Source organism: Heterodontus francisci, chromosome 39, assembly GCF_036365525.1.
Source record: "Heterodontus francisci isolate sHetFra1 chromosome 39, sHetFra1.hap1, whole genome shotgun sequence".
Taxonomy (NCBI): domain Eukaryota; kingdom Metazoa; phylum Chordata; class Chondrichthyes; order Heterodontiformes; family Heterodontidae; genus Heterodontus; species Heterodontus francisci.
The window spans coordinates 15,086,499-15,111,153 of NC_090409.1; positions in this window are offsets into that span (position 1 = coordinate 15,086,499).

A 24,655-nucleotide genomic window follows, 5' to 3' on the forward strand; every position below is an offset into this window, starting at 1 on the left:
CTGTCCCTCTATCTGTCTTAGCCTCCCTGACACTCCCTCTCTCTCCTTCTATCTCTGTATCTCTCTCTGTCTCTCCATCTGTATTTTCCTCTGTCAACCCCTCTCTCCTTCTCTCTCACTCTGTCCCTCCATCCGTCTTTCCCTCCCTGTCACTCCCACTCTCTCCGATCTCTGTCTTTCTCTCTGTCTTTCCATTTGAATTTCCCTCCCTATCACTCCCTCTCACTCTTTCTATCCCTGCCTCTCTCCCTGTCCCTCCATCTGTCTTCCCACACCACACCCATCACTCCATCTCTCTCCTTCTATCTCTGTCTCTATCTCTCTATCCCTCCATCTGTCCTTCCCTCCCTGACACTCTCTCTCTCTCCTTCTCTCTCTGTCTCTCTCTCTGTCCCTCCATCTGTCTTTCCCTCCCTGACACTCTCTCTCTCTCCTTCTCTCTCTCTCTCTGTCCCTCCATCTGTCTTTCCCTCTCTGTCTCTCCCGCTCTCTCCCCCTCTCTGTCTCTCCCTCTCTCTCCTTCCATCTCTGCCTCTCTATCTCTCTGTCCATCCATCTGTCTTTACCTCTCTGTCTCTCCCTCTCTTGCCTTTCAGTGCAGCAGCTTTTTCGGGAGCAGCGTGTGAGCGAGTGAGCAGCTGGGAAAGTCCGTTTGAAAGTAAATTTAATTTCCTTTTGTTTTTCGGCGGAGGCCAGGGGGCTGCTGGGTAAGTAAAACACTATATCTTTGGGCGGTTTAAAATAACTTTCCTTTCAGTGCAGCAGCTTTTTCGGGAGCAGCGTGTGAGCGAGTGAGCAGCTGGGAAAGTCCGTTTGAAAGTAAATTTAATTTCCTTTTGTTTTTCGGCGGAGGCCAGGGGGCTGCTGGGTAAGTAAAACACTATATATTTGGGCGGTTTAAAATAACTTTCCTTTCAGTGCAGCAGCTTTTTCGGGAGCAGCGTGTGAGCGAGTGAGCAGCTGGGAAAGTCCGTTTGAAAGTAAATTTAATTTCCTTTTGTTTTTCGGCGGAGGCCAGGGGGCTGCTGGGTAAGTAAAACACTATATATTTGGGCGGTTTAAAATAACTTTCCTTTCAGTGCAGCAGCTTTTTCGGGAGCAGCGTGTGAGCGAGTGAGCAGCTGGGAAAGTCAGTTTGAAAGTAAATTTAATTTCCTTTTGTTTTTCGGCGGAGGCCAGGGGGCTGCTGGGTAAGTAAAACACTATATATTTGGGCGGTTTAAAATAACTTTCCTTTCAGTGCAGCAGCTTTTTCGGGAGCAGCGTGTGAGCGAGTGAGCAGCTGGGAAAGTCCGTTTGAAAGTAAATTTAATTTCCTTTTGTTTTTCGGCGGAGGCCAGGGGGCTGCTGGGTAAGTAAAACACTATATATTTGGGCGGTTTAAAATAACTTTCCTTTCAGTGCAGCAGCTTTTTCGGGAGCAGCGAGTGGGCAGCTGGGAAAGTCCGTTTGAAAGTAAATTTAATTTCCTTTTGTTTTTCGGCGGAGGCCAGGGGGCTGCTGGGTATGTAAAACACTATATTTGGGCGGTTGAAAATAACTTTCCTTTCAGTGCAGCAGCTTTTTCGGGAGCAGCGTGTGAGCGAGTGAGCAGCTGGGAAAGTCCGTTTGAAAGTAAATTTAATTTCCTTTTGTTTTTCGGCGGAGGCCAGGGGGCTGCTGGGTAAGTAAAACACTATATATTTGGGCGGTTTAAAATAACTTTCCTTTCAGTGCAGCAGCTTTTTCGGGAGCAGCGAGTGGGCAGCTGGGAAAGTCCGTTTGAAAGTAAATTTAATTTCCTTTTGTTTTTCGGCGGAGGCCAGGGGGCTGCTGGGTATGTAAAACACTATATTTGGGCGGTTTAAAATAACTTTCCTTTCAGTGCAGCAGCTTTTTCGGGAGCAGCGTGTGAGCGAGTGAGCAGCTGGGAAAGTCCGTTTGAAAGTAAATTTAATTTCCTTTTGTTTTTCGGCGGAGGCCATGGGGCTGCTGGGTAAGTAAAACACTATATATTTGGGCGGTTTAAAATAACTTTCCTTTCAGTGCAGCAGCTTTTTCGGGAGCAGCGTGTGAGCGAGTGAGCAGCTGGGAAAGTCCGTTTGAAAGTAAATTTAATTTCCTTTTGTTTTTCGGCGGAGGCCAGGGGGCTGCTGGGTAAGTAAAACACTATATATTTGGGCGGTTTCTGAACCCGAGACACCACACTTGTAGTGTCTCCCACCCGCCCTCCTCCTCTAACCAAAGAAAAAGGACTCGGTGGGGTGTTTATAAGGTAAGGCTTTTTCGATTTCTCTGGTTTTATTGTGATTGGTAAAAACTTTTCGTTCCTTTTTCATTTAACTAAGTTTAAACTTAAGATTAAAAATGGCAGGAGATCTCAGACCTGTATCATGCTCCTCTTGCTCAATGTGGGAGCTCAGGGACATGGCTGATGACCCTGACTCCTTCACGTGCAGGAAGTGTGTCCAGCTGCAGCTCTTGTTAGACCGCATGACGGCTCTCGAGCTGCGGATGGACTCACTTTGGAGCATGCGCGATGCTGAGGAGGTCGTGGATAGCACGTTTAGTGAATTGGTCACACCGCAGATTAGGATTGCTGAGGGAGAAAGGGAATGGGTGACCAAAAGGCAGAGAAAGAGCAGGAAGGCAGCGCAGGAGTCCCCTGCGGTCATCTCCCTCCAAAACAAGTATACCGTTTTGGACACTGTTGAGGGAGATGGCTCACCAGGGGAAGGCAGCAGTAGCCAGGTCCATGGCACCGTGGCTGGCTCTGCTGTTCCGAAGGGCGGGAAAAAGAGTGGAAGGGCTATAGTCGTAGGGGATTCGATTGTAAGGGGAGTAGATAGGCGGTTCTGTGGTCGAAAACGAGGCTCCCGAATGGTATGTTGCCTCCCAGGTGCACGGGTCAGGGACGTCTCAGATCGGCTGCAGAACATTCTAAAGGGGGAGGGTGAACAGCCAGTTGTCATTGTGCACATAGGCACTAATATAGGTAAAAAACGGGATGAGGTCCTACATGCAGAGTTTAGGGAGTTCGGAGCCAAGTTAAAAAGTAGGACCTCAGAGGTAGTAATCTCAGGATTACTACCAGTGCCACGTGATAGTCAGAGTAAAAATGAAAGAATAGTCAGGATGAATGCGTGGCTTGAGAGATGGTGCAGGAAGGAGGGGTTCAGATTTTTGGGACATTGGGACCGGTTCTGGGGGAGGTGGGACTATTACAAATTGGACGGTCTACACCTGGGCCGGACTGGAACCAATGTCCTTGGAGGTGCTTTTGCTAACGCTGTTGGGGAGGGTTTAAACTAATGTGGCAGGGGGATGGGAACCAATTGAGGTCAGTTGACAGTAAGGAGGTAGTAACAAAAGCCTGTAAGGAACTAGATAATGAAGTCAGTGTGACTAAGGGGAAGAGCAGGCAGGGAGCAGATGATGAATATAAAGGGACTGGTGGTCTGAGGTGCATTTGTTTTAATGCAAGAAGTGTAGTAGGTAAGGCAGATGAACTTAGGGCTTGGATTAGTACCTGGGAGTATGATGTTATTGCTATTACTGAGACTTGGTTGAGGGAAGGGCATGATTGGCAACTAAATATCCCAGGATATCGATGCTTCAGGCGGGATAGAGAGGGAGGTAAAAGGGGTGGAGGAGTTGCATTACTGGTCAAAGAGGATATCACAGCTGTGCTGAAGGAGGGCACTATGGAGGACTCGAGCAGTGAGGCAATATGGACAGAACTCAGAAATAGGAAGGGTGCGGTAACAATGTTGGGGCTGTACTACAGGCCTCCCAACAGCGAGCGTGAGATAGAGGTACAAATATGTAAACAGATTATGGAAAGATGTAGGAGCAACAGGGTGGTGGTGATAGGAGATTTTAATTTTCCCAACATTGACTGGGATTCGCTTAGTGTTAGAGGTCCAGATGGAGCAGAATTTGTAAGGAGCATCCAGGAGGGTTTTCTAGAGCAGTATGTAAATAGTCCAACTCGGGAAGGGGCCATACTGGACCTGGTGTTGGGGAATGAGCCCGGCCAGGTTGTTGAAGTTTCAGTAGGGGACTACTTTGGGAATAGTGATCACAATTCCGTAAGCTTTAAAATACTCATGGACAAAGACGAGAGTGGTCCAAAAGGGAGAGTGCTAAATTGGGGGAAGGCCAACTACACCAAAATTCGGCAGGAGCTGGGAAATGTAGATTGGGAGCAGCTGTTTGAAGGTAAATCCACATGTGATATGTGGGAGGCTTTTAAAGAGAGGTTGATTAGCGTGCAGGAGAGACATGTTCCTGTGAAAATGAGGGATAGAAATGGCAAGATTAGGGAACCATGGATGACAGGTGAAATTGTGAGACTAGCTAAGAGGAAAAAGGAAGCATACATAAGGTCTAGGCGGCTGATGAAAGACGAAGCTTTGAAAGAATATCGGGAATGTAGGACCAATCTGAAACGAGGAATTAAGAGGGCTAAAAGGGGTCATGAAATATCTTTAGCAAACAGGGTTAAGGAAAATCCTAAAGCCTTTTATTCATATATAAGGAGAAAGAGGGTAACTAGAGAAAGGATTGGCCCACTAAAGGACAAAGGAGGAATGTTATGCTTGGACTCAGAGAAAATGGGTGAGATTCTAAACGAGTACTTTGCATCGGTATTCACCGAGGAGAGGGACATGACGGATGTTGAGGTTAGGAACAGATGTTTGATTACTCTAGGTCAAGTCGGCATAAGGAGGGAGGAAGTGTTGGGTATTCTAAAGGGCATTAAGGTGGACAAGTCCCCAGGTCCGGATGGGATCTATCCCAGGTTACTGAGGGAAGCGAGAGAGGAAATAGCTGGGGCCTTAACAGATATCTTTGCAGCATCCTTAAACACGGGTGAGGTCCCGGAGGACTGGAAAATTGCTAATGTTGTCCCCTTGTTTAAGAAGGGTAGCAGGGATAATCCAGGTAATTATAGACCGGTGAGCCTGACGTCAGTGGTAGGGAAGCTGCTGGAGAAGATACTGAGGGATAGGATCTATTCCCATTTGGAAGAAAATGGGCTCATCAGTGATAGGCAACATGGTTTTGTGCAGGGAAGGTCATGTCTTACCAACTTAATAGAATTCTTTGAGGAAGTGACAAAGTTGATTGATGAGGGAAGGGCTGTCGATGTCATATACATGGACTTCAGTAAGGCGTTTGATAAGATTCCCCATGGCAGGCTGATGGAGAAAGTGAAGGCGCTTGGGGTCCAAGGTGTACTAGCTAGATGGATAAAGAACTGGCTGGGCAACAGGAGACAGAGAGTAGCAGTAGAAGGGAGTTTCTCAAAATGGAGACGTGTGACCAGTGGTGTTCCACAGGGATCCGTGCTGGGACCACTGTTGTTTGTGATATACATTAATGATTTGGAGGAAAGTATAGGTGGACTGATTAGCAAATTTGCAGACGACACTAAGATTGGTGGAGTAGCAGATAGTGAAGGGGACTGTCAGAGAATACAGCAGAATATAGATAGATTAGAGAGCTGGGCAGAGAAATGGCAGATGGAGTTCAATCAGGGCAAATGCGAGGTGATGCATTTTGGAAGATCCAATTCAAGAGTGAACTATACAGTAAATGGAAAAGTCCTGGGGAAAATTGATGTCCAGAGAGATTTGGGTGTTCAGGTCCACTGTTCCCTGAAGGTGGCAACGCAGGTAAATAGAGTGGTCAAGAAGGCATACGGCATGCTTTCCTTCATCGGACGGGGCATTGAGTACAAGAGTTGGCAGGTCATGTTACAGTTGTATAGGACTTTGGTTCGGCCACATTTGGAATACTGCGTACAGTTCTGGTCGCCACATTATCAAAAGGATGTGGATGCTTTGGAGAGTGTGCAGAGGAGGTTCACCAGGATGTTGCCTGGTATGGAGGGCGCTAGCTATGAAGAGAGGTTGAGCAGATTAGGATTATTTTCATTAGAAAGACGGAGGTTGAGGGGGGACCTGATTGAGGTGTACAAAATCATGAGAGGTATAGACAGGGTGGATAGCAAGAGGCTTTTTCCCAGAGTGGGGGTTTCAATTACTAGAGGACACGAGTTCAAAGTGAAAGGGGAAAAGTTTAGGGGGGATATGCGTGGAAAGTTCTTTACGCAGAGGGTGGTGGGCACCTGGAACGCATTGCCAGCGGAGGTGGTAGATGCGGGCACGATGGAGTCTTTTAAGATGTATCTAGACAGATACATGAATGGGCAGGAAGAAAAGAGATACAGAACCTTAGAAAATAGCCGACATGTTTAGAGAGAGGATCTGGATCGGCGCAGGCTTGGAGGGCTGAAGGGCCTGTTCCGGTGCTGTAATTATCTTTGTTCTTTGTTCTTTGTTCTCTCTCCATCTATCTCTGTCTCTCTCTCTCTCTCTGTCTCTCCAACTGCCTTTCCCTCTCTGTCTCACCCACACTCTCCTTCTCTCTCTGTCTCTGCCTCTCTCTCTGTCCCTCCATCTGTCATTCCCTCTCTGTTGCTCCCTCTCTCTCATTCCATCTCAGTCTCTCTCTCTGTTCCACCATTTGTCTTTCCCTTTCTGTTGCTCCCTCTCTCTCCTTCTATCTCTGTCTCTCTCTCTGTTCCACCATTTGTCTTTCCCGCTCTGTCAATCACACTCTCTTTCTCTCTTTCCCTCCATCTATCTTTCCCCCATGTCACTCCCTCTCTCTCCTTCTATCTCAAGCACTGCCTCTTCCTCTCTCTCTCTCTCTGTCCCTCCATCTGTCTTTCACTTTCTGTCACTCCCTCTCTCTCCTTCTATCTCTGTCTGTCTCTCTCTCTATCCCTCCATCTGTTCCTCCCTCCCTGTCATTCCATCTCTCTCCTTCTATCTCTGTCCCTCACTTTGTCCCTCCATCTGTCCTTCCCTCCCTGTCACGCCATCTCTCTCCTTCGCTCTCTCACCCTCACTTTGTCCCTCCATCAGTCTTTCCCTCTTTGTTGCTCCCTCGCTCTCCTTCTATCTCTGTCTCTCTCTCTGTTCCACCATTTGTCTTTCCCTCTCTGTCACTCCCACTCTCCTTCTCTCTGTCACTCCCTCTCGCTCCTTCTATCTCAGTCGCTCTCTCTATCCCTCCATCTGTCTTTCCCTGCTGTCACTCCCTCTCTCTCCTTCTATCTCTGACCCTCTCTCTCTCTCTGTCCATCTGTCCTTCCCTCTCTGTCTCTCCCTCTCTCTCCTTCTCTCTCTGTCTCTCACTTTGTCCCTCCATCTGTCTTTCCCTCCCTGTCACTCCCTCTCTCTCCTTCTATCTCTGTCTTTCTCTCTGTCTCTCCATTTGTCTTTCCCTTCCCATCACTCCCTCTCTCTCCTTCCATCTCTGCCTCTCTCTCTGTCTTTCCCTCCCAGTCACTCCTTCTCTCTCCTTCCATCTCTGCCTCTCTCTGTGTCTTTCCCTCTCAGTCACTCCTTCTCTCTCCTTCCATCTCTGTCTATCTCTCTGTCCCTCCATCTGTCTTTCCCTCTGTGCTGCTCCCTCTGTCTCCTTCTATCTCTGTCTCTCTGTCTGTTCCACCATTTGTCTTTCCCTCTCTGTCACTCCCACTCTCTTTCTCTCTGTCTCTCCCGCTTCCTCCTTCTCTCTCTCTATCCCTCCATCTGTCTTTCCCCCAATTTCACTCCCTCTCTCTCCTTCTATCTCTGTCTCTGCCTCTTCCTCTGTCTCTCTCTCTCTCGCTGTCCCTTCATCTGTCTTTCCCTTTCTGTCACTCCCTCACTCTCCTTCTATCTCTGTCTCTCTCTCTCAATCCCTCCATCTGCCCTTGCCTCCCTGTCACTCCATCTCTCTCCTTCGCTCTCTGTCCCTCACTTTGTCCCTCCATCAGTCTTTCCCTCTCTGACACTCCCTCTCTCTCCTTCTATCTCTGAATCTCTCTCTGTCCCTCCATCTGTTTTTCCCTTTGTCAGCCCCATTCTCCTTCTCTGTCTCTCCCTCTCTCTCACTCTGTCCTCCATCCGTCTTTCCCTCCCTGTCACTCCCTCGCTCTCCTATCTCCATCTTTCTCTCTGACTTTCCATCTGTATTTCCCTCCCTATCACTCCCTCTCCCTCGTTCCATCTCTGCCTCTCTTCCTGTCCGTCCATCTGTCTTCCCACACCCCACCCATCACCCCATCTCTCTCCTTCTATCTCTGTCTCTATCTCTCTATGCTTCCATCTGTCCTTCCCTCCCTGTCATTCCATTTCACTCCCTGTCTCTCTCTCTCTGTCCCTCCATCTGTCTTTCCCTCCCTGACACTCCCTCTCTCTCCTTCTCTCTCTGTCTCTCTCTCTGTCCCTCCATCTGTCTTTCCCTCTCTGTCTCTCCCGCTCTCTCCCCTTCTCTGACACTCCCGCTCTTCTCTTCCATCTCTGCCTCTCTCTCTCTCTGTCTCTCCATCTGTCTTTCCCTCTCTGTCTCTCACGCTCTCTCCTTCCATCTCTGCCTCTCTCTCTCTGCCCATGCATCTGTCTTTACCTCTATGTCTCTCCCTCTCTCTCCATCTATCTCTGTCTCTCTCTCTCTGTCTTTCCAAATGTCTTTCCCTTCCTGTCACTCCCTCTCTCTCCTTCCATCTCTGCCTCTCTCTCTCTCTGTCCCTCCAACTGCCTTTCCCTCTCTGTCTCATCCACACTCCCCTTCTTTCTCTGTCTCTGCCTCTGTCCCTGCCTCTCTGTCACTCCCTTTCTCCTTCTCATTCTCTTTCCCTCCATCTGTCTTACCCTCCGTGTCTCTCCATCTCTCTCCCTCTCACTCTGTCTCTCTCTCTCTGTCCCTTCTTCTGCCTTTCCCTCCCTGACACTCCCTTACTCTCCTTCTATCTCTGTCTCTCTCTTTGTCTGTCACTCCCTGTCCCTCCATCTGTCTTTCCCTCCCTGTCACTCCCTCTCTCCCCTTCTACCGCTGCCTCTCTCTCTCTCTGTCCCTCCATCTGTCTTTCCCTCTCTGTCTCTCACTCTCTCTCCTTCTCTCTCTGTCTCTCTCTCTCTGTCTCTCCATCTATCTTCCCCACTGCCTGTCACTCCCTCTCTCTCCTTCAATCTCTATCTCTGCGTCTCTCTGTGTCTCTCTCTGTCCCAGCATCTATCTTTCCCTGCCCTGTCACTCCCTCTCTCGCCTTCTATCTCTGTCTCTTTCTCTCTATCCCTCCATCTGTCATTCCCTCCCTGTCACTCCTTCTCTCTCTGTCTCTCCATCTGTCTCTCCCTCTCTGTCTCTCCATCTGTCCTTCCCTCCCTGTCACACCGTCTCTCTCCTTCCCTCTCTGTCTCTCTCTCTCTCTCTGTCCCTTCTTCTTCCTTTCCCTCACTGACACTCCCTCACTCCTTCTATCTCCGTCTCTGCCTCTCTGTCTCTCTCTCTGTCCCTCAATCTGTCTTTCCCTCTCTGTCTCTCCCTCTCTCTAATTCTATCTCTGTCTCTCTTTCTGTTCCTCCATCTGTCTTTCCCTCTCTGTCACTCGCTTTCTCCTTTTCTTTCTCTTTCTCTCCATCTGTTTTACCCTCCCTGTCTCTCCATCTCTCTCCTTCTCACTCTGTCCCCCTCTCTGTCCCTCCATTTGTCTTTCCCTCACTGTCACTACCACTATCTCCTTCTATCTCTGTCTCTCACTCTGTCCCTCCATCTGTATTTCTCTCCCTGTCACGCCCTCTCTCTCGTTCCATCTGATTCTGTCTCTCTCTGTCTGACCATCTGTCGTTCCCTCTCTGTCTCTCCATCTCTCTTCTTCTCTCTCTGTCTCTCCATCTGTCTCTCCCCACTCCCCGTCACACCCTCTCTCTCCTTCTATCTCTGTCTCCTCCTCTCTCTGTGTCCCTCCATCTGTCTTACCCTCCCTGTCTCTCCATCTCTCTCCCTCTCACTCTGTCTCTCTCTCTCTGTCCCTTCTTCTGCCTTTCCCTCCCTTACTCTCCTTCTATCTCTGTCTCTCTCTTTGTCTGTCTCTCTCTGTCCCTCCATCTGTCTTTCCCTCCCTGACAATCCCTCTCTCTCCTTCTGTCTCTGCCTCTCTCTGTCTCTCTCTCTCTGTCTCTCCATCTGTCTTTTCCTCCCTGTCACTCCCTCTCACCCCTTCTATCGCTGCCTCTCTCTCTCTGTCCCTCCATCTGTCTTTCCCTCTCTGTCTCTCACTCTCTCTCTCCTTCTCTCTCTGTCTCTCTCTCTCTGTCTCTCCATCCATCTTCTCCACTGCCTGTCACTCCCTCTCTCTCCTTCAATCTCTATCTCTGCGTCTCTCTGTGTCTCTCTCTGTCCCAGCATTTATCTTTCCCTGCCCTGTCACTCCCTCTCTCTCCTTCTATCTCTGTCTCTTTCACTCTATCGCTCCGTCTTTCATACCTTCCCTGAAACTCCTTCTCTCTCTGTCTCTCCAACATTCTTTCCCTCTCTACCTCACCCTCTCTCTCCTTCTATCTCTGTCTCTCTCTCTCTATCCCTCCATCTGTCATTCCCTCCCTGTCACTCCTTCTCTCTCTGTCTCTCCATCTGTCTTTCCCTCTCTGTCTCTCCATCTCTCTCCTTCCCACTCTGTCTCTGCCTCTCTGTCTCTCTCTCTCTGTCCCTCCATCTGTCTTTCCCTCTCTGTCTCTCCCTCTCTATAATTCTATCTCTGTCTCTCTTTCTGTTCCTCCATCTGTCTTTCCCTCTCTGTCACTCCCTTTCTCATTTTCTTCCTCTTTCCCTTCCATCTGTCTTACCCTCCCTGTCTCTCCATCTCTCTCCTTCTCACTCTGTCTCTCTCTCTCTGTTCCTTCTTCTGCCTTTCCCTCACTGACACTCCCTCACTCCTTCTATCTCTGTCTCTGCCTCTCTGTCTCTCTTTCTGTTCCTCCATCTGTCTTTCCCTCTCTGTCACTCCCTTTCCCCTTCTCTTTCTCTTTCCCTCCATCTGTCTTACCCTCCCTGTCTCTCCATCTCTCTCCTTCTCACTCTGTCTCTCTCTCTCTCCCTTCTTCTGCCTTTCCCTTCCTGACACTCCCTTACTCTCCTTCTATCTCTGTCTCTCTCTTTGTCTGTCTCTCTCTTTCCCTCCATCTGTCTTTCCCTCACTGACACTCCCTCTCTCTCCTTCTGTCTCTGCCTCTCTCTCTCTGTCTCTCTCTCTCTGTCTCTCCATCTGTCTTTCCCTCCCTGTCACTCCCTCTCTCCCCTTCTATCGCTGCCTCTCTCTCTCTCTCTGTCCCTCCATCTGTCTTTCCCTCTCTGTCTCTCACTCTCTCTCCTTCTCTCTCTGTCTCTCTCTCTGTCTCTCCATCTATCTTCCTCACTGCCTGTCACTCCCTCTCTCTCCTTCAAACTCTATCTCTGCCTCTCTCTGTCTCTCTCTCTGTCCCAGCATCTGTCTTTCCCTGCCCTGTCACTCCCTCTCTCTCCCTCTATCTCTGTCTCTGCCACTCTTTCTGTCTCTCTCTTGTCCCTCCATCTGTCTTTCCCTCTCTGTCTCTCTGTCTCTCTCCTTCTCTCTCTCCTTCTCTCTCGCCTTCTCTCTCGCCTTCTCTCTCTCTGCCTCTCTCTCTGTCCCTCCATCAGTCTTTCCCTCTCTGTCTCTCCCTCTATCTCTGTCTCTCCATCTGTTTTTCCCTCTATGTGTCTCCTTCTCTCTCTCTGTCTCTCTCTCTGTCTCTCTCTCTGTCTCTCTCTCTGTCTCTCTCTCTGTCTCTCTCTGTCCCTCCATCTGTCTTTCCCTTCCTGACACTCCCTCTCTCTCCTTCTATCTCTGTCTGGCTCTCACTCTGTCCCTCCATCTGTCCTTCCCTCTCTGTCTCTCCATCTCTCTCCTCTCTGTGATTCTTTCTTTGCCCCTCCATCTGTCTTTCCCTCTCTGTCTCTCCGTCTCTCTCCTCTCTCTCTCTCTGCCTCTCTATCTGTCCCTCCATCTGTCCATCAGGCTCCTCGATGCCACACTCGGTCAAACACTGCCTTGATGTTAAGGTCAGTCGCTCTTCCCAGTCGCAGACAGGAGTGAATCGTTCCCTTTGACCCGTTGGACACTGAACATGCTGTGTTTCTTCACAGTCTGATACAGGACTGTACGCGGCCAATTAATGTAGCCCATCAAACACTCCCAGAACAGGTTCAGCACAGCTTAGGAACAGAGTACAGTTCCTTCAACATTCTCTCTCTGTCTCTCCCTCCTGCTATCTCTGACACTAGATCAGAGACAGAGGGAGAGAGGGTTAGTTATGAAGGCAGAGAGAGGGCTGTGGAGAGGGACAAAGTTGGAGAGAGAGAGATTGTTGATGTGGATGAAAAGGATAATGTAAGATATTTTAATTTGATGTAATCCTTCACTGCTGTGTACACAAACATATAAGAGATAGATATGGAGAGAAAAAAACGTCGGGAGAGGGGGAAATGTCGATGATGTTGGGGCCCAGGCAGATACTTTTGATGATCCAGAAGAAATAGCCTCCATTTTAAACATCCAGTAAGCTATTCCACTGTGGGAGCCATCACACCCTCATGATATTGTTTGTGGAAATTTCATGCTGAATTATTGGTTAATTTTTAAACCTGTGATTGATAGATTCTTGTTAAGCAAAGATAGTAAGGGATAAGGGGCAAAGGCAGGATATATGGTGTAAGATAGATCACAGATCAGCCCTGATCTCATTGAATGCCGGAACAGGGTTGTGGGGTTAAATTACATCCAATATCCGATGTTAAATATCCTTCTTTCTCCGTCAGTCACCCTGTCAGACTATGTCTCTCTGTCAAAACTAAGTGGTACAATGTTAAAATGGGTGAAGGAACAGAGAATCCTTCCCCATCCAGGAGCTGACCGTCTCTCTCTCTCCCTCTCTCTCTACCCCCTCTCTCACTCCCCGCTTTTTGCTGTCTCTCTTCCTCTTTCAATCCTGATCCTGACTTTTCTCGGAATCCTTCTTGGCTGAATAGTATCCTGAAATGTTTCAGTCTCACTGTTACAAGGAACAAGTCACATTTCTGTGGTATTTTCGATATCTTAATGATTCAATTTGGAGCTTGGATTGTGTCAGGTAAATGTGGTTTCTCATTCGGACATTCCTGCATTGTGGAACTGTCAGTTATCTGTGCAGGGACAGGATATCGGGGTGTCTGAATGGAGTTGAAGATTTTGGTTGCTTGAATAGGGTGTGAGTTAGATTGTGGATTGTGTCCCTGAAGGTATTTAAGCCGATGACCTGAGAGAATGAAGTGGTTTACCAATGTCTGAATAACATCAAAGTCTTCAGACACATGAAAGAACAAGATTGGAGACAATACACACAAGCTGAGACAGTCAGGTCACAACAGGAGGAAGGTGAATGTCTTTTACACTTTGTAATCTGAAAGCCTGAGCTAATGACTGAAAAAGTCGGAGTTCAAATCCCACATTGGGCTCTTGTGAATTTGAATTTCTCTGAAAATAAAAAAATAACTCTGGAATAATAAATCCTCCAGGATGAAATGATTCAATCTCACTGCTCTGACACTGATTTACCTTCAAGTAGCGTTTTCCAGTCCACCTTTTCTAAATCGCCTTCCACCGGCCCAGCTTCATTCCCTAAAACTAAGTGTCAAACTGACCCATCGCTTGTTGACCTTGCTACGTACTGGCCTAAAAAACTTCCCCTGAATGTATATTTAGAATTCTGTATCCTTGATACCTTTTACACTAGTCTCAGATATCAATGCACTAGTTAGGTCTGCACTGGACCCTGTCTCTGTTTATATTACACATGGACCTGTCTCTGCTATAAAAATGGTTTAAAAAGTGGAGAGCAAACCCTCCAATTTATACACTAGATCCGAAGAAATAGGAGCAGGAGTAGGCCATTCAGCCTCTTGAGCCTGTTCTGTCAGTCAATATGATCATGATTGATCTGATAGTGACTTTAACTCTATTTTCCTGCCTGCCCCCCCATAACCCTTGACTCCCTTGTAGATTCATTGACCCAACCTCCACTGCTCTCTGGGGAAGAGAATTCCAAAGCCTAACCAACCTCTGGGAGAAAAAAGTCTTCCATAGCTCAGTCTTAAATGGCAGACCCTTTATTTTTAAACGGTGCCCCCTAGTTCAAGACTCCTCCACAAGGGAAACATCCTCCCAACATCCGCCCTGTCAAGTCCCCTCAGAATCTTGTATGTTTCAATAAGATCACCTCTCATTCTTCTAAACTCCAATGAGTATAGGCCCAACCTGTTCAACTATTCCTCATAAGATAACCCCTTCATCCCAGGAATCAGCCTAGTGAACCTTCTCTGAACTGATTCCAATGCATCCAGGCCTGACCATTTATTCACTTTCAAAGATGCTAAACACCTTAATATTTCCCTCTCACCCTGTTTATCCCTTCCAATATATCACACTCCTCCTCTTTAACTACAATGTCTGCATTGTTCCCACTCTTTTATAAAGACGGATACAAAGTATTCATTAAGAACCGTGCCCACATCTCCCACCTCCATACACACATTCCCTTTTTGGTCCCTAATACTCTATCCTTAGTTATCCTCTTGCTCTTCATGTATTTATGAAACATTTTTGTGCTTTCCTTAATTTTACTTGGTAATATTATTTTCCGACTATCTTTTTGCTTTCCTAATTTTCTTTTTAATTTCACCCCTGCACTTTCTTCACTCCTCTCAGCTTTCTGTGGTATTGAGCTCTCGGTATCTGACATAAGCTTGCCTTTTGTGCCTTATTCTACCTGGTTCGATTCTTGCTATCTAAGGGGCTCTAGATTTGGGAGTCTCACCCTGTTTGTCTTTGTGGGAAAATATTTGTTCTCAACCCTCTCAGGGACTCGAGGGTTCTGCAGAGCAGGCCTGAAAGAGGAGTTGAGTGTTGGGACAGATCAGTCATGATCTTATTGAATGGCAGGGCAGGCTCGAGGGGCTGAATGGCCTACTCCTGCTCCTACTTCTTGTGTTCTTGTGTCCAGTTCAATATCTCCTTTAGTGACTTGGTGCCAAATTGTTATTATGTTTTATTCATTTGTTGGATGTGTTCATTACTGGCTATGCCAGCATTTTATTGCCCATCACCAATTGCCGTTGAACCTTCTTGAACCGTTGCAGTCCATGTGGGGTAGGTACACCCACAGTGCTGTTAGGAAGTGAGATCCAGGATTTTGACCTAGTGACAGTGAAGGAATGGTGATATAGTTCCAAGTCAGGATGGTGTGAGACTGGAAGGGAAACTTGCAGGTGGTGGTGTTCCCATATGTGTTTCCTGTTTGTTTGCTCTCTCTCCCCCTCATTATTTCTAGACCTCCCTGTCCTTCTGTCCCTCTCTGTCATGGGAACCTAAGAACAGAAGGAAGTGGGTGCAGGAACAGAGACCTGGGGATGTCTGTGTACAAATTGAAGGTGGCAGAGCTAGTTGAGAAAGTGGTTAAAAGGCGTATGGGATCCTAGGCTTTGTAAATAGAGGCTTAGAGTATAAAAGCAAGGAGGTTATGATGAAGCTTTATAAGACACTGCTTCATCCTCATCTAGTATTGTGTCCAATTCTGGACACCGTACTTTGGGTAGGATGTGGAGGCATTAGAGAGGATGCAGAAAAGATTCACGAGCAAGGTTCCAGGATGAGGGACTTCAGTTGCGTGGATAGATTGGAGAAACTGGGGTTGTTCTCTGTGTCTTTCTCTGCCTTCCTCTCTCCATCTCTCCCTCCTGCTATCTCTGACACGAGGAGAGAGACAGAGGGAGAGAGGGTTATTTATGAAGCCAGGAGAAAAAGACCAACAAATTCAGCAACCATTTCAGTAGGAGAAAAGCCAATAACAATCACAAGCTGATGGAGGGACGGGAAATCATTTACGAAGGGACAGAGTATCTGATCACACCCGGGATGGTGGAATGGATGCCAACAAAGCCCATTTCAGCCTGCAATATGAAAAGGAGGGATAGAGAGCTGAGAGGGAATGAGTTAATTTTGACTGAGTTAATGAGTAGGCAATGGCGTCCTGCGCCTCCCACAATGCCCCGCGAGTGGGAACGGCCCCTTTCTGCGGTACAGGCCGCGCTGCAATCTGGGAGGATGTTCCGCACAAGCGCATCTCCACAAGAGCGTTAACCGCCGCTTTTTTATATTCTCCCCCGGCTCAGACATTCAACTTTCCTCCATTGAGATCGACAGCTGAAGCCGCTTCTCCTTTTCCTTTCAGCTGCTGTTTGCGGAAATAAGCGGCCGGCCGGTGACGTCACGCAAACATGGCGGCTGATGACACCTCCCTCCCGCCAGGGCGTCACTGAGGTCTCATTGGCTGCCTCGACCCACGTGTCTGGAGGTCAAGGGTCAAAAGCTGCCTGCAGCCTCCGCGCAGTCGCGGTTTGGGTGACTTGGAACCCCGCCCCTGGGGTGGGGGTGGGGGGTCAGCACCAGACTCTTAAAGGGACTCTGCAACACCAGAACTCTCCCAAACTCTTAAAGGGACCCAACATGGACAGAAAGAGCAAGAGACTTGGAGAGCAAGTAATAGAGAGAGAAATAGAAAAGAGAGAGTGATGGGGAGAGACAGAGAGGAAGAACTGAGCTTGAAAGAATTATAGAGAGATGGAGACACTGAGAGAAAATAGGTGAGAGGGAGAGAGTGAGAGAGCAAGAGATGGTGAGAAATGGAGGGAGAATCTCCTCAATTGGACAGAGATGGAGAGAGAGTGATAGAGAGATGTGAAGAGAGATCAAGGAGAAAGGAAGGTGGAGAGTGAGGGAGAGGTGGAGTTTGAGAGTGAGGAAACAGATAAATGGAAAGATAAAGGTGAGGAGAGAGTTACAGAGCAGAAGAGAGAGAGAGAGAGATGGAGAGAGAGAGTGTGTCCGTCAGAGAGAGGGAAAGTCTGGGATATATGTGGGCAGAGAGAGAGGCAGATCGTGTGCGTGTGTGAGAGAGAGAGAGACATCAGCACACGTTCACAGGAAAGAAAGTCTCGCCATGTCAAACAGTCATTTAATTGGGTGCACAATCAGACAAAAGTAACTTTATCCCCGGGAGAATGAGTGGTGTCAGACATATAAAAACAGATTGCAGGTTAATGCCCAGATAAGCTTGATTAAAGATTAAAAGTTGCAGAGAGAAATCACCCAGTAATCCTAGTTGCAACCCATTGGACTCAATACAATGGTCCAAAAATATTATCACTGCCAATCAAACAATTTCATCAGCTCAACAGCAAACAGTGAAATGATCCACAAACTGCAGTGTTCAATGATTCAAGGAAGATTACAGAGCATGAGAGAGAACATAAAAACAGACAGAGAGTATTTGTTTAGCTTCTCTGCCATTGTCCTATGATGAGAGGCTGAGTAAATAGGACCTGTATTCTCTGGAGTTTAGAAGAATGAGAGGTGATCTCATTGAAACATATCAGATTCTAAAGGGACTGGATAGGGTGGACACTGAGAGATTATTTCTGCTGGTCGGGAAATGAAAGTCTCCCTTATCCCTTCCTAACCAGCTTATCCACCTGTCCTGTCAGCCTCAGGAATCAGGGAGCATTCACTCCAAGGTCCCGCTGTTCACAGACACAGAGATAATGTTGGAGACAGTCATGTTGTTAGGTTAGATCAAAAGTGCAAATGACAAATATTACCATAGTTTGATGTAATCCTGTGTGCACAGAGGTACAAGAAATAGGTGTAGAGTGTGAAACACCAGGAGAGAGGGAGGAATATAGATGGAGAGAGGGTAACAGTGAGAAAGGGAAAGATATGCATGGAGAGAGAAGTGGAGAGTTACTCTTACTGGTAATCTCTCTCCATCTCCGTCTTCCCCTCTCTCTTACTCACTCAATTAATCACTAGTTCCCCTCTCTGCTACTCTCTCCTTGTTTATTTCTCTCTCTGTACCCTCTTAATCTCAATCTCTCACTGTGTCATACCTTCCAGGATGCTGCACACAGCTTTGCGGGAATGCTGACCGACACTCTCCATGCCAGTCTCGTCCTCTTTCTCTCTGGTAATCTCTCCCCATTGCTATCCTACCCTCTCCCTGTTCTTCCCTCTCTATATCTATCCCTGTCTTTCTCACTGTTACTCTCTCCATCTGGATGGAGGAGAAAGAGAGACATACATAGAGGCAGCTTTACTCTGTATCTAACCCCACACTGTACCTTCCCTGGGAGTGTTTTTAGAACAGAGAAGACAGAGATTTACTCAATAGCTAACTAATAGCTTGGCAGCATTTGATGGGACAGTGTAGACGGAGCTTTACTCTGTATCCCTGGAATTTAGAAGGGTAAGGGGTGATCTGATCAAAGTTTAAAGTGGTGGATGGGGTACCAATCAGGTGGACTGCTTTGTCCTGGATGGTGTCGAGCCTCTGGAGTGTTGTAGATGTTACACACATCCAGGAAGTGGAGAGATACCATCACACACCTGACTTGTGTCTTGCAGGTGGTTGAAAGGCTTTGGGGAGTCAGGGGTGAGTCACTTGTAGCCACAGTACTGATGTGATTACTTCAGCTCAGTTCCTGGTCAATGTCTCCCTAGGATGTTGATGCTGGGTGATTCAGCGATGGGATAATGCTTTGAATGCCATGGGGAGGTGGTTGGAGTCTCTTTTGTTGCAGATGGTCATTGCCTGTCTGTGTGTGTTTTTCTGTGCTCTGGGAACAATTTCCTCAATGGGAGGTCATAATGCTGCGTCATAATTGACTAGTTCACGAAAGGAATGCTGATGGAATGAACGGGACAGGGACAGAGTGGATACAACATTGGCTAAGGGACAGGGCACAGAGAGTCGTGGTGAATGGTTGCTTCAGACTGGAGGGCGGTATCTTTGACTGACATAATCTTATACACTTCTATTCAATCTCCCCTCTATCTCCTTTGTTCTAAGGAGATCAAACCCAGCTTTTCCAACCTAACCTTGTAGCTAAAATCCCCCATCTCTGAAACCATTCTGGTAAATCTCTGCACCCTCGCAAGGAACCTCACATCCTTCCTAAAGTGTGGTGACCAGAACTGGACACAGTTCTCCAGTTGGGGCCGAAATAGAGCTTTATCAATGTTCAGCATAACCTCCCTGCTTTTGTACTCACTGTATACAGTGTACATTGTGGTACAGTGGTATTCCCCATGGGTTTGGATTAGGACCACTGATCTTTTTGATATATATTAATGACTTGGACTTGGGTTTTACAGGGCATAACTTCAACATTGCACCATCTTCAATGTAATAAACAGGGAAGGGAATAGTAGTTGTAAATCTCTGTCTTCTCCGTTCTATAAAACACTGTCAGGGCAGGTACAGGTTGGGGTTCAGGAGGATAGAGGCAGTCTGGTGAAATGGTCAGACACATGGCAGGTTAACTTCAGTGCTGTGAAATGTAAAATGATGCATTTAGGAAGGAAGGCTGAGGAGAAGCGATATAAACTAAATAGTACAATGTTAAAATGGGTGCTGGTTCAGAGAGATCTGGAATCTGGAGAGATCTGCGTCAGTTTTTATATCTGAAAGATTCAATTTGGGGCTTCGAGTCTTGTCAGTTGAATTTAGCTTCATCCTGAAAAGTGTCAGCAAACAATTTGGGAAATGTGTCAAAAGCGGTTTCCATTCAGGCATTCCTTCATTGTGGAAGTGTGAGCTATCTTTGCAGAGACAGGAAATAGAGTTGTTTAAATTGACCTGCAGGTTTTAGTTGATGGAATAAGGTGAGAATTTGAATTGTGTCCCTTCCAGATACACAGAATTGAAGGTATTTACAGAACACCACATGAAGTAGTTTACCAATGTCTGACAAACTTCAAAGACTTCAGACACATGGTAGAAGAGGCGGAGGGAACAATATACAAAACCTGAGACAGTCAGACAACAGCAGTAGGAAAATGAATCTCTTTTTATGGGTTTTAATTTGAAGGCCTGAGCTGATGATTGAAAAAGCAGGAGTTCAAATCCCACACTGGGCTGTTGTGAATGAGAATTCTATTTTTTCTTTAAAAAGACAAATCTGGAGTTAAAAAGCCTCGAGGTTGGAATGATTCAATCCTGTCTCCTAGTGCAAAGCCAGTGTGTGTCTCAGTTTGCTGTATTTATTAACGATTTAAGATGATGAGGTACAATGCAACATACCCAAGTTTACCAATGACACAAAAATAGGCAGCATTGTAAGCAGTGTAGCTGGAAGCATCATATTACAAAGAGATATTAATATCTTAAATCAAGGGCAAAACTGCGGTCGTTAGATTTCAATGTCAGCAAAAAAAGACTAGAACAGAGGACTTTATAAATGGTGAAAAGCTAGAAACACTGGAGGTTCAAAGAGACTTTGGGGGGGTCCATATCCATTTGAGTGCAGCGTAGATTTACCAGAATGAAAACTGGACTCCAAGGGTTGAATTACGAGGTGACGTTACACAAACTACGGATTTATTGCCTGGAATTTAGGAGGATCAAGGTGATTTGTTCAAAGGTGTTGAATATTAAGGGGAACTGATGGGGTAGTTTGGGAGAAACTATTTCAGCAGCTTGGGAACATAGGAACAGGAGTAGGCCATTCAGCCCATTGAGCCTGCTCCGCCATTCAATACGATCATGGCTGATCATCCACTTCAATGCCTTTTTCCCAGCCTGAGTTTCCACAGCCCACTGGAGTAGAGAATTCAAAAGATTCACAACCCTCTGAGCAAAGACATTTCTCCCCATCTCTGACCTAAGTGGCTTCCCCCTTATTTTGAAATTGTGTCCCCTGGTTCTCGACTCCCGAACCAAAGGAGACTTCTTACCTGCATCTAACCTGTCTATTCCTTTAAGTATTTAGTATGTTTCAATAAGATCACCTCTCATTCTTCTAAAGTCCAATGAGTATAGGCCCAACCTGTTCAACCATTCCTCATAAGACAACCCCTTCATTCCGGGAATCAGCCGAGTGAACCTTCTCTGAACTGGTTCCAATGCATCCAGGTCTGACCATTTATCCACTTTGAAAGTTGCCAAACACCTTAATATTTCCCTCTCACTCTGTTTATCCCATCCAATATTTCACACTCCTCCTCTTTAACCACAATATCTGCATTGTTCCCCCTCTTTTATAAATATGGAGACAAAGTATTCATTAAGAACCATGCCCACATCTCCCACCTCCACACACGCATTCCCTTTTTGGTCCCTAATACTCTATCCTTAATTATCCTCTTGCTCTTCATTTATTTATAAAACATCTTTGTGATTTCTTTGATTTAATGGTAATATTATTTTCCGGCCATTTCTTTGCTCTCCTAATTTGATTTTTAATTTCACTCTTGTACTTTCTACACTCATCTCGGCCTCTGTGGTATTGAGCTCTCGGTATCCGACATAAGCTTCCCTCTTGTGCCTTATCATACCCGGTTTGATCCTTGACATCCAAGGGGCTCTAGATTTCGGAGTACCACCCTGTTTGTCTTTGTGTGAACATATTTGATATCAACCCTCAGTAACTCTCACTGCTCTGACACTGATTGACCTTCAAGTAGCTGTTTCCAGCCCACTTTGCTAAAATCCCCCATCTCTGGATCCACCAACCTCTCTGCTCCCTACAATGGACTCTCACATCCTTCTGAAAGTGTGGTCACCAGAATTGGATGCAGTATTCTGGTCGAGGCCTAACCAGAGGTTTATAAACATTCAGCATAACCTTGATGCTTTTGTATTCAAAATCTCTATTGATGAAGCCCAAGATCCCATATGCTTTGCTGACTACTTTCTCAATATGTCCTGCCACCTTCAAAGATGTATGTACATGTATCCCCAGGTCTCTCTGTCCCTGCACACTCCCTAGAACTGGACCATTAAGTCTATATTCCCTCTCCCTATCCCTTCTGCCCATCTCACATTTCCCTGTATTAAATTCCTTCTGCCACTTGTCTGTCCATCCCACTCACATATCTATGTCCTGTTCCAGTCGATTGGTGTCACCTTCACTGTTTGCATCTCCTCCAAGTTCGTTAACGGCAAATATTAAAATTTTACAAGAAGCACTGACTTTTGGGGACCACTGCTGTCTACCATCTTCCAGTCTGAAAAACAACCATTTACCACAACTGGCTGTTTTCTGTCCTTTCACCAATTTTTGATCCAAGCTGACACTGGCCCTCCTATCCTATGAGCTTCAGTTTTGTTATTTATTCCCCCAATTTATTCCCCCCCGCGACTATTCCCCCCGCGACTATTCCCCCCGCGACTATTCCCCCCGCGACTATTCCCCCCGCGACTATTCCCCCCGCGACTATTCCCCCCGCGACTATTCCCCCCGCGACTATTCCCCCCCGCGACTATTCCCCCCCGCGACTATTCCCCCCCGCGACTATTCCCCCCCGCAATTTATCCCCCCCCGCAATTTATCCCCCCCCGCAATTTATCCCCCCCCGCAATTTATCCCCCCCCGCAATTTATCCCCCCCCGCAATTTATCCCCCCCCGCAATTTATCCCCCCCCCGCAATTTATCCCCCCCCCGCAATTTATCCCCCCCCGCAATTTATCCCCCCCCGCAATTTATCCCCCCCCGCAATTTATCCCCCCCCGCAATTATTTCCCCCCAGCAATTTATTCCCCCAATTTATTCCCCCAATTTATTCCCCCAATTTAATCCCCCGCAATATATTCCCCCCCGTAATTATTCCCCCCCGTAATTATTCCCCCCCGTAATTATTCCCCCCCGCAATTATTCCCCCCGCAATTATTCCCCCTGCGCAATTATTCCCCCCCCCGCAATTATTCACCCCGCAATTATTTAACCCCCCGCAATTTCCCCCCCCTGCAATTATTCTTTGAGCTCCAGGTTTGCTCACACGTCTGTTGTGTGGCACTGCATCAAACGCATTTTGAAACTCCATGTACACCACATCAACAGCATTGCCCCCAACAACCCTTTCAGTTACCTCCTCAAAAAACTCCTGCCAGTTCGTCAAACATGATTTTCCCTTAAGAAATCCATGCTGCCTTTCCTTAATTGACTCGCTTTTGTCCATGTGACTATTGATGTTGATCCAAATTGTTTTTTCTAAATGTTTTCCACCACCGAAGTTAAAATAACTGACCTAAAGTTGCTGCTGTAGTCTCCCCACTCTCTGTCTCTGTCTCTCTCTATGTTTCTATCTTTACTCTCTTTCTCTCTCTCTTTGCCCTGTCTCTCTATCTTGGTCTCCCCGTCTCTCTCTGTCCCTCCATCTGTCCTTCCCTCTGTCCCACCCTCTATCTCTCTCGCTCTGCCTCGCTCTCTCTTGGTCTCTCCTTCTTTCGCTGTCCCTATCTCTGCCAATCCCTATCTCTCCCCTCTCTCTTTTTGTCTCGGTCTCTCCCTCTACCCCTGTCTCCCCCAATCTCTGTCTCTCACAATTGTTCTCTCTCTCTGTTTCTCCATCTCCATCTGTCCCTCTGTCTGTCTTTCCCTCTCCCTCTGTCCCTCCATAACTCTCCCTCTACCACTCCCTCTATCTGTCTCTCTGCCACCTTCTCTCTGTCTGAATTTCCCTCCCCTCTGTCTCCCCTGTTTCTATCTCCCCTATTTCTGTCTTTCACTCCTTCTCTGTCTCTGTTTCTCATCTCTCCCTTCCTCTCTGTCCCAGGGCAGCAATGCTTTCAGGCATTTCTTGGTTAATTTTGAACCAGCAACTCTTTCCTTTAGAATCACAGAAAATTTAAGGCACAGAAAGAGGCCACTTGGCCCATCATGTCCGTGCTGGCTGAAAAACGATCCACCTATTCTAATCCCACATGCCTCCATTTGGTCCGTAGCCCTGCAGATAATGGCACTTGAGGTGCATATCCAGACTCCTTTCGAATGAGTTGAGGTGTTCTTCCTCAACTACCCTTTCAGGCCAGTTATTCCAGACCCTCACCACCCTCTGGGTGGAAAACATTTTCCTTTTATCCCCTCTAATCTTTCTACCAATCACTTTAAGACTATGCCCCCTCGTCACTGACCTCTCTGATAAGGTGAATCGACCCTTCACCTCCACTCTATCCAAGCCCCTCACATTTCAATCAGATCTCCCCTCAGCTTTTTCTGATCCAAGGAGAACAACCCCAGCCGATCCAATCTTTCCTCATAGCTACATTTTTCCAGTTCTGGCAACTTCCTCGTAAATCTCCTCTGTACCCTCTCTCGTGCAATTACATCCTTTCTGTAATTATATGACCAGAACTGCACACAGTACTCGAGTTGTGGTCTAACCAATGTGTTATACAGTTTCAGCATAACCTCCCTGCTCATCTATTCTATAGCTGCTTTGTTGGGAACGTCACTGCAGTGTGAAAATATCAAACACTGAACCAACACTCACCCGGAAAACATTCACACTAAACTCCCAATACAGGATTGGGCAGAAAATGAGGATTGTTACTGAGTGTTACATCTTGTCTCATCTTCTATCTGTCTCTCCCTCACATGTCTGTGTCTCTCCATCTCTATCTCTCCCTCTATCTCCTTCTCCCTCTTTCTCTGCCTCAGTCCATGACTGTGCCTGTCCCCGTCTCAAACCATCTCTCCCTCTATCTCTCCTTGGACAGAAGTGTTTTAATCCATTTATTGGTTAATTTTGAACCTGCAATTCTTGCCTTGCTGGGTACGTCACTGCAGTTTTATACGCAGAGAGGGAGCTCCCTCCACCTTATACGCAGAGAGGGAGCTCCCTCCACTTTATACGCAGAGAGGGAGCTCCCTCCACTTTATACGCAGAGAGGGAGCTCCCTCCACTTTATACGCAGAGAGGGAGCTCCCTCCATTTTATACGCAGAG